The sequence below is a fragment of the Buceros rhinoceros genome, unplaced genomic scaffold (assembly GCF_000710305.1).
Source record: "Buceros rhinoceros silvestris isolate BGI_N320 unplaced genomic scaffold, ASM71030v1 scaffold19997, whole genome shotgun sequence".
In the NCBI taxonomy this organism is placed as follows: Eukaryota; Metazoa; Chordata; class Aves; order Bucerotiformes; family Bucerotidae; genus Buceros; species Buceros rhinoceros.
This window is the reverse complement of record NW_010422528.1, coordinates 50,876-66,542: the sequence shown is the minus strand read 5'-3', so window position 1 is coordinate 66,542 and position 15,667 is coordinate 50,876.

Genomic DNA, 15,667 nt, shown 5'->3' with positions numbered 1-15,667 from the left:
GACCCTCACACCTGCTTCAACAGTTTTGTATTCAGCTGCTGCATGCTGGTAACCAAATTTCCAATCATGTTTCCTTCTAAAGTGTGCTCCTCCAGTCACGCGAACAGAGGTTTTTGCAGCTACACTTGTGCAGGTCAACAACCACAATGGTGCGGTGCACGTGGCTTTTATCCCCCTGAGCTTTCAGAAATGCTCTTTTCAGGCTCTAACAGCATTGCCCATGTGCGTGTGCAGTGTCGGTCGTGTTGAAGTGTGCTTGCAGGCATCCATGGCTCCACAGGATTGACAAACATGGCAACTGGGGCTTGAATAGCAGATGCTGATGAAATACCCTTTTTTACTTTGGTTTTCAGTTTTCTAGAGTTCTTTGACTGCAGAACTATTCAATTGTGTTGCAAATACAGCTTTTTTTTGTAACATTATAAGCGTAACTATCATGACTGCAGTTTTAATCTGTCATGTTTGATCACACCATCTAACAAAAAAGAAAAGTTTTGTTAGAGGCATTTTTTAATAATGTATTTTTAATCTTAAATGCCTGCAAACAGGAGTTATTTGGCAAATTCTAGCTGGTAAATAGCAGTAACGCTTCATATACTTCTGCAGCCACTTTCAAAAGATGCTGCCGAGGTACATAATGCATCAAAGTTTACATTGAAAAAGGAAAATCAATCAGTTCAGATACTGTTTCAGCCTGAAGCTTGTTGTCATGCTTGGATGTTTGCTTGCTTTCTGAAAAGGTTGAGAGACGTTTCCTCTCCTGGTCTGGGAAAACTCGCCTGACCGAGCTCTTTTCTAATGGTTATATGACCCCTGGAGAGCCCAAGATCTTTGTTAGGTGATCAGTAGGAATGGACAAGAGCTACTAATCAGAGAAAAATCTGGTAACTTGGTCCAATTACGTAATAGGCTGTGTTAATTTTGTTGTCTCTGGAATTAAAGGGAGATATGAAGGGGAGGTTTCCTAGATGGCAGTTCACGGCAGAAGATGCTTCAGAAAAGCCTGACCCTTGCTTCTAAGGCCTTATTGAAATCACATCAGCATCTTTTATATAGAAATGCCTTTTCTTAGAGAGGTACACAGAGGATCTGAAGCATATTGTGTACTCACATGCCAGGTTCTCTAACATTCTGCAATAATTGGCAGCTAGTCTGCTTCAGGGATAAAATTTATAAAGGAGAGAAAGCCTCCCATATGCTGCCCTTTTAAGGAAAGTCTTCTCATTACTGGAAAGCAGGAGCACATTGATGCTAAAACCCCGTAAGGATCACTTATCAATCGTGCTATCAGCAAAGATGCAGAAGCACAGAACTAGCGAAATTAGACAAGGAAAAGCTCTATTTTTCATCTTCATCTCCCTATTTCCACCAATGCAAAACTTTTCTGGTGCTTCATGTCTCTTCATTTTAAAAGTTCAGATCAATGAAGTATGCCACCATTTCTCTCAAGAAACTTTCCCTCATTTTTAGCAGTTCTCATAACCAAGAAGTATATTTGTTTCCTGTTCTTATTTTGGTGCTATTGTGTCTAGTGATAACCTTACGTGGCCACCTGAATAATTCATGATGTACCATGCCCGTCATCCCTACTGTGCTTTTTTGACCAAACTATATTCATTTTACCTTGTGTTGTTTACCCACTTTTTAATCTTTTCCAAACGCTTCGCTCTTCAGCACCTTATCATTTTTGTTTCTCTTTTGTGAGCTTACTCCCATTTGTTTTCCCTTTCTATTCCAGATAAGACACACGGACACCCAGCTTGTTTAGTACCTGTTGGCTGCTAAACAAGAGCTGAGCTGCATTTGCAGAAGCATCACTTTTGGCTGCTATATGACAGTGCGAACCTGTGACGGACTTAACTGGGGTAGAAGTGGAGAAATCCCTGGCATCGTTATTCTATCTTTTCTCCCCACTTTTTACAGTCTGCATTTTTTCTGAAGCTAATCTTTCTTCACAGTGTTTTATACTCTGTTTCTATTTCATTGCTGCTGTGTTCACCATCCCCCTTCCTTTTTAGTGTCATTGGTTAATTTAACGGATCTTCTTCTTTCTTTCCTATTATTTGTCAGGGTTTTAAATGAAGTGCTAATCCCATTTTTTGTGATGTTCTCTCCTATCCCCTGTACCACCGCCATAATTCCCAAAAAACACCAGGTATCAAGAGCTCAGTCCATAAGATCTTTATAAAATCTTCAGGTCAGGCAGGAAGCCATAAGCATCTGAATGAAAGAAGTAGACAATCATGAGCAAGGAAGAAAATTTGATAAAGGACATTCAATAATCTCAAACAAATAAAACTGTCATCTCTGTATTGATGGATCACAGATGTACCTCTCTATTGCCAGCTTTTTTATTTCCCCTTCCTGACTCAACACTAATTATTGGGAGAATGAGAGGTTTGTTACTTTATCCTTCCAGCTTCCTTCTGTTTCTAACAAAAGTATAAATACACCCCCAGTCTTCTAGTATTTCATTTGTTTGGGAGTTTTCTTCCCATCAAGCTGTTGCAATATTATTTCCATTTAATGAACCAGTTTCAGCGTTCTCTCTTGTTTAGTGGGTTAGAAATTAGGAGTGAACAGGAATAGTCTGCTGCTTTGGTCTGTAGTTTAGGAAATCTGTGAGAAGAAAAGGAAATGCTTGTGAAGGCTGTCTGCAGACTCAGAGATTGTCTTCATTTTAAATTTTTAAATTTTATTTACAGTACAAGGCTTAGTAAATTAAAACAGATTCAGTTCAGCAGAAGGCAGTGTTGTCCAAATGCCACAGGTTTTGTTTTCCAAGGCAAATATTACTTTTTAAAACTTATTTTTTAGCTTGTGTTTTGTATTTTTTCTTTAAATGTACTTACATTTATGGTTAGCAATGTGTAAGGTCTAAGGGGATTTTATATAAGTTAGGTAACCAGCCATAGACTTCTGTATTCTGATTCTTATTACAGTGTAAATAAGGCATTTTTAGCTGGCCGTTAGTGTTGCATTGTGTCATACTAATTGATTAGGTTGTGGTTTTCTAAGTAATATACAGTTGTCTCTAAGGGATATTGCAACAGCTCCACAGCACCGTAAGAATTGGTATGTTTTACAGATAAGTCCATTATATGGAGGCACGCATGTAGGATAAACAGGCAGCCCAAGTAGGCTTTATCAGCGCAGAGCCCCCAAGGTTTGTACACAGCACAAGAAAACCCAATTAGAGCCGCAGGGAGTTTTTTCAATCTCTTAATCAGCATTGTAGCACTGCAGATGGATATTATTGCCCACTACTTAAACTTTATTACTCCATTTTTCTGTCTGCAGCCCTTTGCCTTCCCAACCCACCTTGAAGAGACAGCAGGCAGAAGCATATAAAACTTTTCATGACCTTGGCATCTGCACTGCTTTGTCACATGAGAGTACAATTGTGACAACAAAGAGGAAGCCGGTAACCCTTGAAGTTGTTTTACAAGCGCAGTTTGCCCTGCATCCCAATCACAAGAGCTAGCCGATCCTCCCGAACACCTCACCCACCCTTAATGGCCGCAACCAGAATTTGCAAGACCAACTTCTTTTTGGCTACTGCTTTTAAAAGAGGGGGCAGGATGATCTAGGGCAAAGGAGCAGGTCTTGGCCGCGGTTGGGCTCGGGTTTGCATGGAGGTACAGATTCATTGTGTGACCCTGCGTGGAGTCACTTGACTTCCAGTGTTTCGGTCGTGCTATAAAATTGACTAAAAGCAGGACGTAAACCAGACACTGCATCCTGGGGAAATAAATAAGCTCAGAGAAAACATACAGGGGGAGGGGATTATGGTTTTGTACCTTAAAATACTTTTCCTGACAGAGAGGGTGGGTCTGCTGTGGATGAATAATCTCTTGGCATAAATTACTGTTATTTTCAGAGATGGCTTACCAGGTATATGTATCAAAGAGTGATACAGTCTGCTTGATTTTATGGTACATTAACTTTGCCAGAATGCATTTATTATATTTAAAACCTGCTAGATTCCTGCAGTGGGAACAAAGATTCTATAATTATTTTTTCTTTTGCTTATGGGAAACCAAATGCTTTGAATATAAAAGATTCTAGGGGTGAAAAGTTCATTCTCTTCACCCCTCCATAGTGAGAGTATAGGCAAAAGGTAATCTGATTACTAATTTGAAAACAGATGAAAGAAACCAATATAGTGATGAAATAACTGCTATTTCCATTCCTGCCCTGGGTATTATTGGAAATAATAAATAGATGCAATAGGTGAGCTGTGAAGCAAATCTTTCATTATTTTATAATAAGCATCTTCCCCAATCAATTAATCACTTTGGAATAAATAGCTTAAGGGTTTTGATTTTAAAACATATATGCAAGAATTTGCTGCAACAGCAATAAACAGCAGGAAATGTACCAATATTCAATCCCTGTTTTAAATGAGGAATGCAGAGTCTATGAAATTAATGGAAATATCTTCATTAAGTTCACTGGCTTCATTGCTTCAGAAAACAATCATCTGTTCTTGAAAGCAGTGCAAAATCCCCACGAAAATTCATAGGAAATGACAGATAAAGGCTTCAGTTTTAGATGGCTTTTCCATACAGGTCTTGGGTAAATTCATTCTCACCTCCCGACTTGATTACTTTATTGTCTGATCTCTTATCATTTATATGATAACAACCATGCCTCTTTCTTTACTCTGTTTGGTACACTGGTCAATACCTGCTCTATCTATGTGGAGACAAGGTGTCTGTAGGGATACTGTGAGGGCTGTAAGGGATGTCTGTAAGGGACACTTAGAGAGCAGAAAGCTCTCCAATCTTTGTCAACAATTAAACTCATTGATCCTGACATATAGCTATATATAGATAGTATAAAATTAAAGAAAAAACCAAACTTGCTATTACATTTAGAAATCAGAGAACAATTTGCTAGTTCCACATCTCCTGCTGTGCTTGGAACAAATAAATGATTAAAATTATTCATATTTAGAATGAAGCTCCCAAGCAATAGCAAGCCAAAGACGACAGCAAGTACTGTGATCTAGCCATGGACATTGTCCTTTGCTCTATGAAGTGAGGTACAACCCACAATACCTATGAGCTTATCAGAAATAGCTTTTAAGTCACCTAGAGCCCTGTGAATGCAAAAGTACCAATGAAAATAATGGCCATACAGTTACAAGGAATGATGTGTTTTACTACACAGGGTCCAAACAAGCTTGGTTTTCTTATGTCTAAATTTTTGACTGTCCAGCTGTAGCACACTTTTACTAGACACTTTTTGAGTACATAGCATCTTTTCTCTGCTCTCAGTATCTATCTTGACATAGTTCTGGGAAGATGGAGAAAGGCAGAAAGAAGCATAAACTCCCCTACATGTCCTGTTCCCAACAGCCATCAGGAAGTGATTTACAGTATTGAAGTAAATATTTTTCATACCTTGTGCAGCATTATTTGTGTTCAGTCACTTTTAGTGTGAGATGGAACAAGTTGTTGATCATGATGTATTGTGAAACAATAACTGGGGCAGAGCACAGCAGTATTTAAAAATGGGTTAGAATGAAAAAGTATTGAGAGTATTGGGGGGGGAAAAAAAATCCGTTCGAGGTTTGATCAGATCCACCTCCACAGAGACTGTGATAGCTGGAGATTGACTTATTGACAGCAGAGCAGAGCTGGGTATTCCAGCCACTGTAATGCTTTTAAATGGTCTTCCATAATGCTGTTAAATAGTCTTCCAAACTTGCAGCAATTAATTGTAATTTTGAGGAGAATAAAAAAGGATACAGTAGAACTTGTAGTTTCTATCCTAGAAAGAAATATATTGTCTTAAAATTACTGCATTTAGTTCTAAACATTACAGACATATTCTACTTATTTCTTAAATCATATGTGATTTTTCTATGAGAATTAGAAAAACATTTTCAAAATTAATATTTTCAAATTATGATTCATCGTGTCCTTTGAATTTGATTTATAGATCATTGAAAAGCAAAAAGCCTGTGCTAACTTTTGTTCTTACGGGGGAAAACAGCAATGATACACAGAATGATGCTAAATGAAACTGCTAGTCATCGAGCCACTCCCTGCTTTTCTATAGGCGATGTAGTCAACCCATCACTGCTGTTCTCAGAAGTTAACAAATTAGAAGAGATGAACTTTCTTTCTTCAGTAGCTGTCTCATGAGTAAAGAACAAGAACATAAGTACGTTAACTGTCAAGTGATGTTCTACACCATTGACTACAAATATAAAGTTATGCATGTTATGTTAGAGGCTGAGAAACCGTATAAAGATTAATCAAGCCAGCACATCAACTCATTGTATCACACTGATCCTCCACTGAAAACAGCTGGTATTTTGCTAGCAGTACATTGCCAGAAATGGGACGTGATTCTATATTGCAGTGTCAGAGATGCCTTTGTTAAGTGAAACAATCCTCAGAGTCAGCAGAATTAACGCTGAGTATAAATACATTTTCTGACAAATCTCGAGCATACCAAGAATGCAACCCATTGCAATCTAGCAGATGCGCTTTACATTCAGTAACTTTGTCAGGATGTTGCTTGAGATTTGATGGTAATTACTGATGTGTCATTTGGGGTGTGTTGTTGAGCAAAGTCTATTAAAACTCAATTTATTTCATCAGTTAGCACCCAGCTTACATATACAGTATGTTAAAAGAGCATTCACATTGGAATTTGAAAGGTGGGCATGTGGTTGCAAAAAATCTTCAAAATATAATGGCACAGTAATTCTGTATTTCATTGCTTAAGTCTACCTAAGATCCTATTTCTGGCCTTGTAGTTCAGAGGCAGGTTCAACTACCTCTTCCACCATAGTTTTCCTCTATAATCTTGGATGTGTCACTCCCCCTTTGTGCTATGTCTCTTTGTTCCTATGAAGTGAGTATTACTACTACCTTATTATTCAGGATGAGGATAAAAACATAACATACTGTAGACCATCCTGATTTCAGGGTAATTCAGGGCAATGCAGAAACGTCATAGAACGGAAGAACAATAATAGACCATTTATATCTTGTTACCTCAGCCTGCTCCTCAAGGAGCAGGTCATGACTGAAGTAAGAGTAGACCCTGGGTCTTGGACTTGTTTATGCGCCATCTAGAAACGTCTAACTTAGAGGAGGAAGAGATAGGAGATGTTGTGCAAGGAGGTGCAACAGCTCCAGAAGAACAGGGCATCCTCTAACTGACTACTGTAGGGTTTTGGGAGTGGGGGATGGGGGGGTTGGAGGGGGTGGGGAATGGGATGGGGGGTGCAATACTGCAACAGCAGCGGCAGAAATCTGCTCCTTTTATGCTACTGAGAAGCTCTGAGTCACGTTGCTTTAATAAATTATCTTTCAGTGTTATTTCACCTTCCCAACTTTTCTTTCCCATGTGTTAATTCCTTTTCTTCACACAAAGCCTAAGAACACCCTTTGTGACCTCTCTGACATAGTTAAGCACAGGGCTGTGGTGAGGGTTTAAGCCATTTAAAATAATAAACAATAGCTAAAATCACCCGTTAACAGCTACTGTCTGTGATACTGATTTTCAGAGGAGGTGGTCTTTAGTCCTAGGAGTTCACCCCTTTTGCTTTCAAGTGACGTACAACTGAAGTTTAGTCCTGGCGTAGTCCTGACTTTATTTACTTTCCATAGGTAATGATATTTCTTGGGCTGGAATGAAACATTTTCCATTGTAAATAACAGAGGTACCATTGTACTGTCTGTGCAAAAAAATACTGGTCTTACTGACAAGCTTTGCATACATAACACAACTCCTTGAAGGCCAAAATTCTGCAAATTTTCTCCCACTGTGTATCTTCCTATACAATTAAGTAGACTGTTTTCAGTTAAGAGTTATGAGTGCGGGAGAATAGAGCCCTAAGAAATGAACATTAGTTATCCCATAAGGGACCTAGTGAGAATGGAAGTTTAAAAGGGTCTACACAGTTTAATTCATGCACCATCTGTTTTTAGGAAAATTAGCACCGATTAGATTTTCCAACTCATCTGAGGCTAAGAAATGCCTTTAGAACCTGTAGTATTTGGTTAAGTGTTAAAAACAAATTAGCACCATTTTACTTTCTGTGTGAATACTGTGCATATTAGTTCACATTGTAGTAAGCAAAATAGAAAATTGATGCCTCTGAGCCCTGCCAGAATGTTTCTTAGCTGCCTTGTAGAAGTGCTTGACATTCTTGTCCTCTTTCTGAGCGCTGCTTTGTTAGACGTGACCATTTTGTATAAATTCAGTTCTTGCTCAGAACGGAGAATTTGTTCCCTGTGACCTCCGACTCGTGTTAATTCCCTCACTTTGGCTGTAAGTGGGTGGTGTAAGCTTCAAGACACCTAATTTAATCCAAATGTAAGTGAAGAATACTACCCTCCCCATAAAGAATCCTCCTACTCAAGGACCATGTAATTGTGCTGTATCAAAGTATTACTTTATAATTGTAGAGTAGCTTTCAAAAAAGTGTTGGATTTTAAAATACATGACAGAAACATGAAATAATTTAGGTTTTGTTGTATTTATTTTCTTTACTTCGCTGTTTACTGGGTGAAAAAAGGTGAAACTAGCTGTGCTGGACGAGGCTGTTTTGTGATACTCTCTAACTATTGAGTATCTGGCTTCCTGCTGTGGACCAAATATAGGGGCAGTAAAAGCAAAGTTAGCATCTTTAACGGTATATTTACCTCAGCTGGACTGTGCTTTTCTTTCACTGTATTTGTTGCAGAAATCTTTAAATGTAGAACAGTCTCAGTTATTGGGAGCTGGATGGCATATGCACCCACATTTTTCTTTTCTAAGATTTCCAGAATCTTACTTCAGCTTCCAGTCATCTCCCATACTTAATTATCTGCAACATCAATTTTCTGCTACCCATTAAATATTACTTAGTTTAGCTGCTTAGTTGATGCTGTATATTCGATGAAGTATCTCGGAATGCACTCACTAATGTCATGCTTTTACATATCTCAAAATATTATGGGCCTGGAATCACATCCTTGCTTGTTACGAATGGGCCAATTTTCTTGACTTCACTAGAATTAGTCAGATTTAGAATAGCACTGAGCCTGGTCCATCTGTAGATGGGTATATGCATATTTTCAGATGATGTAGTGGTAATGTATATGATCCTCATTGCGGAGTGGCGTGAAAGGATGCAACTTCTTACAGAAAACTAGAGCTCTGCATTTACTTGAGGCTGCTCTGGGCAATCTTGCAAAGAATTCTCTAATTGCAACAAATTATAGAAAATATTTCTTGTAAATACCTTTAAATAAAGATACTGCAGTTTTGCTTTTGTGGTATCGAGGTGCTAACTGAAAAGCAAAACTTGGAGCACCACAACATTTGTTCTTCTTGTTACTACAGAAGCCTACTTGGAGTTAATCAGTGATTTTTCACAGACGACATCTAATCTATAAGTATAAATTACTTTGCACTCTTGTTATGCCTTAATTGAAGTGCACCAATGTGAAATTGCAATGGATGGAGCTGCAGTGATTCTAGCCTCAATTAACTTTGGGTGGATTTGAGGCTTTTTCCTTCCTTTTCCTGGGATTAAGGACGGTTCTTTGACACCTTGTATTTATTTAAAACATTGTTAAAAAAGTTAGGGGATATACATATGACCAGGTACTTTATGAGTGCTCTAAAGAGATACGCAGGAGTTGTGTGTATGATTTGTATATTAATCCATATATTTTATGTCCTGCTGTTTTGTTTAACAGCTGTACCATCAGCAGTGGCCAAATCCCTCAGGATTCTGCCGGGGAGGAATGGTTTAATAGCAATCATTTTTCTCAGTAAATGGCAGTTACCATCTCTGTAACTGCTACCCTCATCCCGTTCGTGACTTTTCTTCAGCTCCCTGCCTTTAAGACACAAAATGTGTGTTGCAGCACAGTAAAATCATTGTGAAGAGATAAAGCATCTTGCCATATGGAACAGGAAATTCAGACCCAGCAGAAAGCAAAAATTGTACTAGGAGAGGCAGGGTGCTGCGTAAGAAAGAAACAGGCATACAGTGATCCGTTAATTCTTAGTTGTTTCACATTTTACCAGAACTGATATAGATATTTACCAGAAAGTTAGATTTGATGCTTCTTTCTGGACATATATGCCCTTACCAGTGTTTCTGGTGTTCATTTAATAGCAATAAAAACAGTATGAGGATCTCACTAGCTGAAATTGGTGTATGAAGATACTTGTATGCAAATGTCTTTGTCACAGACCTCCCAAAGTTCTCAGGCAGTCATAGGGTATGTTTGGTTTTGCTCTTAATTGATTTGCTTTTCTTAGCAATCTTTGTCCCTCAAGAATGAGTCCACAGACTTTTAGACGTCCACAGGTATAATTCAAAACCCCACTATCTTCCTTAGCTCTCTCACTGTTGGGCAAGACCTCTTCTCTGGGTAAGAACAGATTCAGCTTCTCTGCCATAACAAACACCAATGGCAGCTGCAATAACAAGCCAGGGTATATAAACTGACATGCTGTAATTGTGGTGGTGGTGCTCCAACATGCCTCATTTCACAATTCAACTGAAACAGGATTGCTGCTTTTTCTACTTAATATTTTTTTATCCAAAGTTATTGTTACATGAAGGTTAAGGGAGCTACAAATACAGTGTCTTCAGTAAGACAAACATGCCTCTAGGTGTTTAAAGGGACAGAGCAGAATCTCATCTTTCTGATCACTGCGCTACTGCGGCATATTGTATTGCAGAAGGAAAACACATGTGGATGCGATGCCACAGGTAGGTCACAGAGTTGGTTGGCCACATAGCATGTGTAGAGAGCATGGCAGATCGTCATCACGGGGTTAAAATATTGCCAGGTATTCCTGCGGACTTGTCAAGCAATGAATTGATTGTGTGCCACCAAGTATATATCAAAGAGCATAGTGGACACACATATAAATTCACATGAATAACAGAGTGCCAAGAATAATGTTGATACTGATTAAATAAGATTAAGCTTTGTAAAAAGAGAAGGGAAGAGACGAGGACGTGGAGAGGAAGAGAGAGAGTAGGAAGATAGAAAAGCTTTATTTCTCAGGCTTTCTAAAAATTTATTTAAATTCCCAGTACATTTAAAGGGTCTTTCTGCACTGATCAGGCTACAGAAGTCAGATCTTGATTATTTAAGTCTCACATGTTGTTTAGCTCACACATTCAAAAGCAAGAAGGCATTTTTGTGATGATCCGGTATGAACTCTACCTGTGTTTTACTGTTCTTAAAAATTCCCTGAATTAAATCTAACCTGACCAGTGACATATTCTTAGAAAGCCTCCAGTTCTGATTTAGAAATGCAAGTGATGACATACTGAACGCACTTCTTGGTAAATTGGACCAATGGTTAATCTTTTCTGTGTATTTTCAAATAAGGAGTTTCGAGTTCACCACGAATTAGCACCATAATTTTTGTGTTCTGATTGAAAGATTGCACTTTCAGATAGCTGCTAGGCTTCTAACTAGTGATTTGCATATACAGTTTAACATAAAGATTTCTGACTTCCATTTCATCAGCTTGTAGTAGATATATTACCATTGATTGGACCCTCATTGCAAATCTCAACGCTGTGAAGAAGTATCAAAAATGATGGTGCTGTCCTTCTCAATGGAATTCATAATTATGATTTTTTTTTTTAATGTCTAAAATACTAGTTTTCCCTTCTGGTGAAATTAAACCCATCCTTTCTCTCATCCACATACATATTCAAAATTCTGGAAAACTGTGTACGAATATACAACCAGAGTCACCATTATTAAGCAAAGACCATTTCCAGGACTAAGTTAGAAAAAGTGCTTTCTGGCGTGTAACAGTCAATTAAAATATATTACCTAAAAGATGCTTTTAAAGCTGAATCTGAAGTACATGTAATTCTAAGTAGCTACACGTATTACACAGCTCATTATATAGCAAAAATTTCTCAGATATGTTGGGGAGAAAGATCTTCAAGTACCATCTGGGCTATCTTGAGATAATGAATTCTCAAATCTTGAAAGAAAATGGAAAGCAGACTACTTTATGGGCTCAATTTTGATTTTGAAAGCATTGCGCATCAAGAACATTGATATTTGTTAGCTCTCCACTGTAACATGTTTTCCAGGCTTGTAGCTGCTGCCTTTAATTGTATTGTCTAAAGTTAAAAGTCATGGTATATTGCACGGAAGACATGAATATCTTAGTGCCTTGTTTCTGATCTCGCCACTGGAAATGGAGTTGCTGAAAGACTGTAGTAAAGAGCAGCTATTTGATGCAAAGTGCTGTGGACTACTTAATTTTGCATATTGCACTACTTGAAGTAAGTAGGACTGGAACAGCTGCGTACTCAATCCTGGTGAAGACAAGAATCTCTCCCTCGGGGCACTGCTTTCTTCTGCCAAGTAGGAGAGTCAAGTGATGGCTTTGGCTCTGGCCTTTGCTGTTCTCTCATGTAGTCTTTCTTTATCATTTGGGCTTTGGCTGAGTATATTTGAAAGGATCAGCATGTGCCTGATTTTTATTATTCCACATTTTATCCTATAATGAGATTTGGGTTTGCCTATGCTGTCCTTTAGAGACTATTGATTTTACTTTGATTTTTGTTATCAAAAACAGTGGTCCGTAAGAGCATTACTAATGTATTACTCAGTAATAGGGCATTGCACATTTCCCATGAAAAGTTTGTATGCCACTTAAAAATACTTCAAACTAAAAGTTGTGTCGCCCTAGGGCATGACTCAGCCGTGTACCAACAACTATGATTTTTACCTTGTGGAAGGCATTTAAGCAGATGTTCTCTGGTGACAGTAGAATTGCTTATTTTTTCCAGGATGAAAATATTCATAGATATCTGCTCTTTCCTATAGCAAACCCCGTCTTTTTTCTGTTTTTTAAAGAAGAGGAAACAACCAAATCAAACACCCTCCAGCTGCCTTTTGCGTCCACCTATGCGAAATGTCATTCATCAGTTCATAAGGCTTACCTCTACTTGCTGATATGTGTCAGCACGTATCACTTAATATCCTGTAAAATTAGTTTCTGCAGCTCTATTTCTGAGACTAGACTTGCGGTCTTGTTTTCTTTTTCCTCCTATCCCAGAAATCAGTATTAAAGATCACTTCGAGTGGACTAGCCCTATTGCTTATATAACTCTTTCAAAGTATCTCTGAGATTGTTGTCAGACTTTCATTTGACTCTTCAGTAAAGACCATCTGTGATAATCTGCTATAGAGCTGATCTTTTGGGTGATCATTTAGGACCATCTAAGTTGTCCTTGAGTAGAGGTCCGACAAGCAGAGGGTGGCTGAAGCCCCCTTTATCTGTGCTCTCTGCGCTGCAGCCAAAACCTCGGCTGCAAGAGCTGCCTGCAGAGTTTACACTTCCCACCCTGATACCAGCTCTACCGCACGGGCTTAGAGAATTGCTTCTGTGAAACTTGTCTCTGCAGCTGACAGCTCTGTAACAAACATCTGACTTGTATTCTCACCATTGCCCCGCATCTGACAAGTCCGCCACACACTGCGGGAGCTGGGACCCGCTAACCAGTCACACTTGACATGTGGGCTGGGAGAGCTGGGGAGAAACACCGCCGCGCTGCGCCATGCTGCAGGTGGAGAAACTGGCCAGCTCGGTACTTTACAAACCCCGACCTTCTTCATTGTGTGGGTCTGCTCCATGTCATGGTAGCATGTGTGAGCACGGGATTGTCACAGGGACTGATACGTGAATGTCTCACAGAGAAAATACCCAGAATTTGAAACTGCCCACAACTGTCCCAACGTGACAGAGTGGAAATGAACCATTGGCCGCATGAAGAAAAGGCAGATAAAGCTTTTGAAAGCAGTCTAGGACACTTACAATCTCTTTACTGAGACTTTAAAGGTGAAGAGAGTTACCCTCTTTTCACAGCCTTCAGAGAATTCTAGAAATTATAATCTCAGACTTTTTCAACATATATGACATACTTGCCAAAAATACGGTAAATCTAACCAGCTTCCTTCCTTCTGTAATGACTGAGGATGATCTTTCCAGGATAGGAAGACATCTGGCTTCATCTAGACTTTTTTTTTTTTTAAATCATTTAAAGGACTTTGATATAGCCTGTGAAAGAGAACCTGTGTTTTGGAACACGTTAGCCTGCTTCGGGGCTGCACTGAACCCAGTGAGGTTGTGCCAAGGCCTCTTTGACAATGGAGTAAAGGGCTCTGGTGTGAGTAAAGTGCTCAGTCTACTGCAATCTGCCTCCATACTAGAAGTTTGCCGTAATGCATCAGCGCTGGCAAGTGACAGATGTAAGGGACTTCTGTAACTTGGGGTGTTCAGTTCCTTTAGCCTCTCATGGGGAAAGAAATTAAGTAAAATGCAAGGAAGTGAAAAGTTCCGTTGTTTCTAAGAGCCACAAGGAAGGGCCTTTTCATAGGCTCCAGCCACATCATTAATATTAATTCAAAGGATTTGATACTCTGGGAAGAGTGGTAAAAATTCCAGCAGTAAAATGGCAATGCTGAAAAAGTGCATCAGAGTTTAGACATCAGCACACACCTTTCTCCATGTATACCTTCAAAAAGCCAAAGGAATAGTTACCAGTTCTTCTATTTACCTATTCGGTTCTGTAAATTGTTTGGTGAAACGAATGGGAATTTCCCGTTCAGGCTAACTGTCGGGGCAATAGCACCGGCCAGTGAAGCTGGTACTGTGGTGATTTTTAAGCAATTCTGCCTCACAGATGCACCACTTCAGCGTTTGGTAAGTAAATGAATTACTGCAGCTGTTTCACACTCCTCACAGCATGGTTTATTGTTCATACACTTAACCTTGAGGTACTGTTCGTACAGTAACACAATCAGGTAAGGCAGTTAAAAGAGTGGAGCTGTTTCCTACTTTTTTACCAAGTGCCCGAGGTTATATGAATAGTGGGAACAACTACGCATAGAACTGTCCAGTTTCTGAGTTGTTTGTTTTAAGTCAGCCATATAGTCCAGCCAGATTGAACGGATGGATTTTCCTTCTACAAGTGCCTTTGTTTAAAAAAAAAAAAAAAAAACCAAAAGAACCCTATGAATTGCCCAGCTCTAAAATATTTGCAATTAAACTGGCCTCCTATCAGAACTCTTCCTCATTGCCCTGTCACTTCAACCAGTGTTGAATTCATACATTGTGGATTGCGTCCAAGTGGCACATTTCAGCTCTTTGGTAGCCACAACTTCATCACTTCAGAAATGCCAGTCTAACACATCCCAAACCAGAGCTGTTGGCTGAAAAAAATCAGTGCGGGCTGTTTGTATGGAAGAGACTTGTCCTTAATTTATAAAGTATATGGTATGACATCAGAAAATATAAGTAAGTTTTTGAACAATTTATGTCATCAGTCACGTAACCTTACCACATGATAAGTGAATAATTTGCAAATATATGCATATAACGTGCAGAATCACAGAATGCTTTGGGTTGGAAGGGACCTTTAAAGGTCATCTAGTCCAACCCCCCTGCAATGAGCAGGGACATCTGCAACTAGACCATGTTGCTTAGAGCCCCGTCCAACCTGACAACGTACATCTGCTAATACAAATTTTGCAGCATGTATCTTCTAATTGCTTAAAAGTATAGTTTGCTCACCTGCAAAGATTCTGGCATTAATTTATTTTCTATACATAAAATTAAAATAAATTTGGTATATAAGCATAGTGTCTCAGGT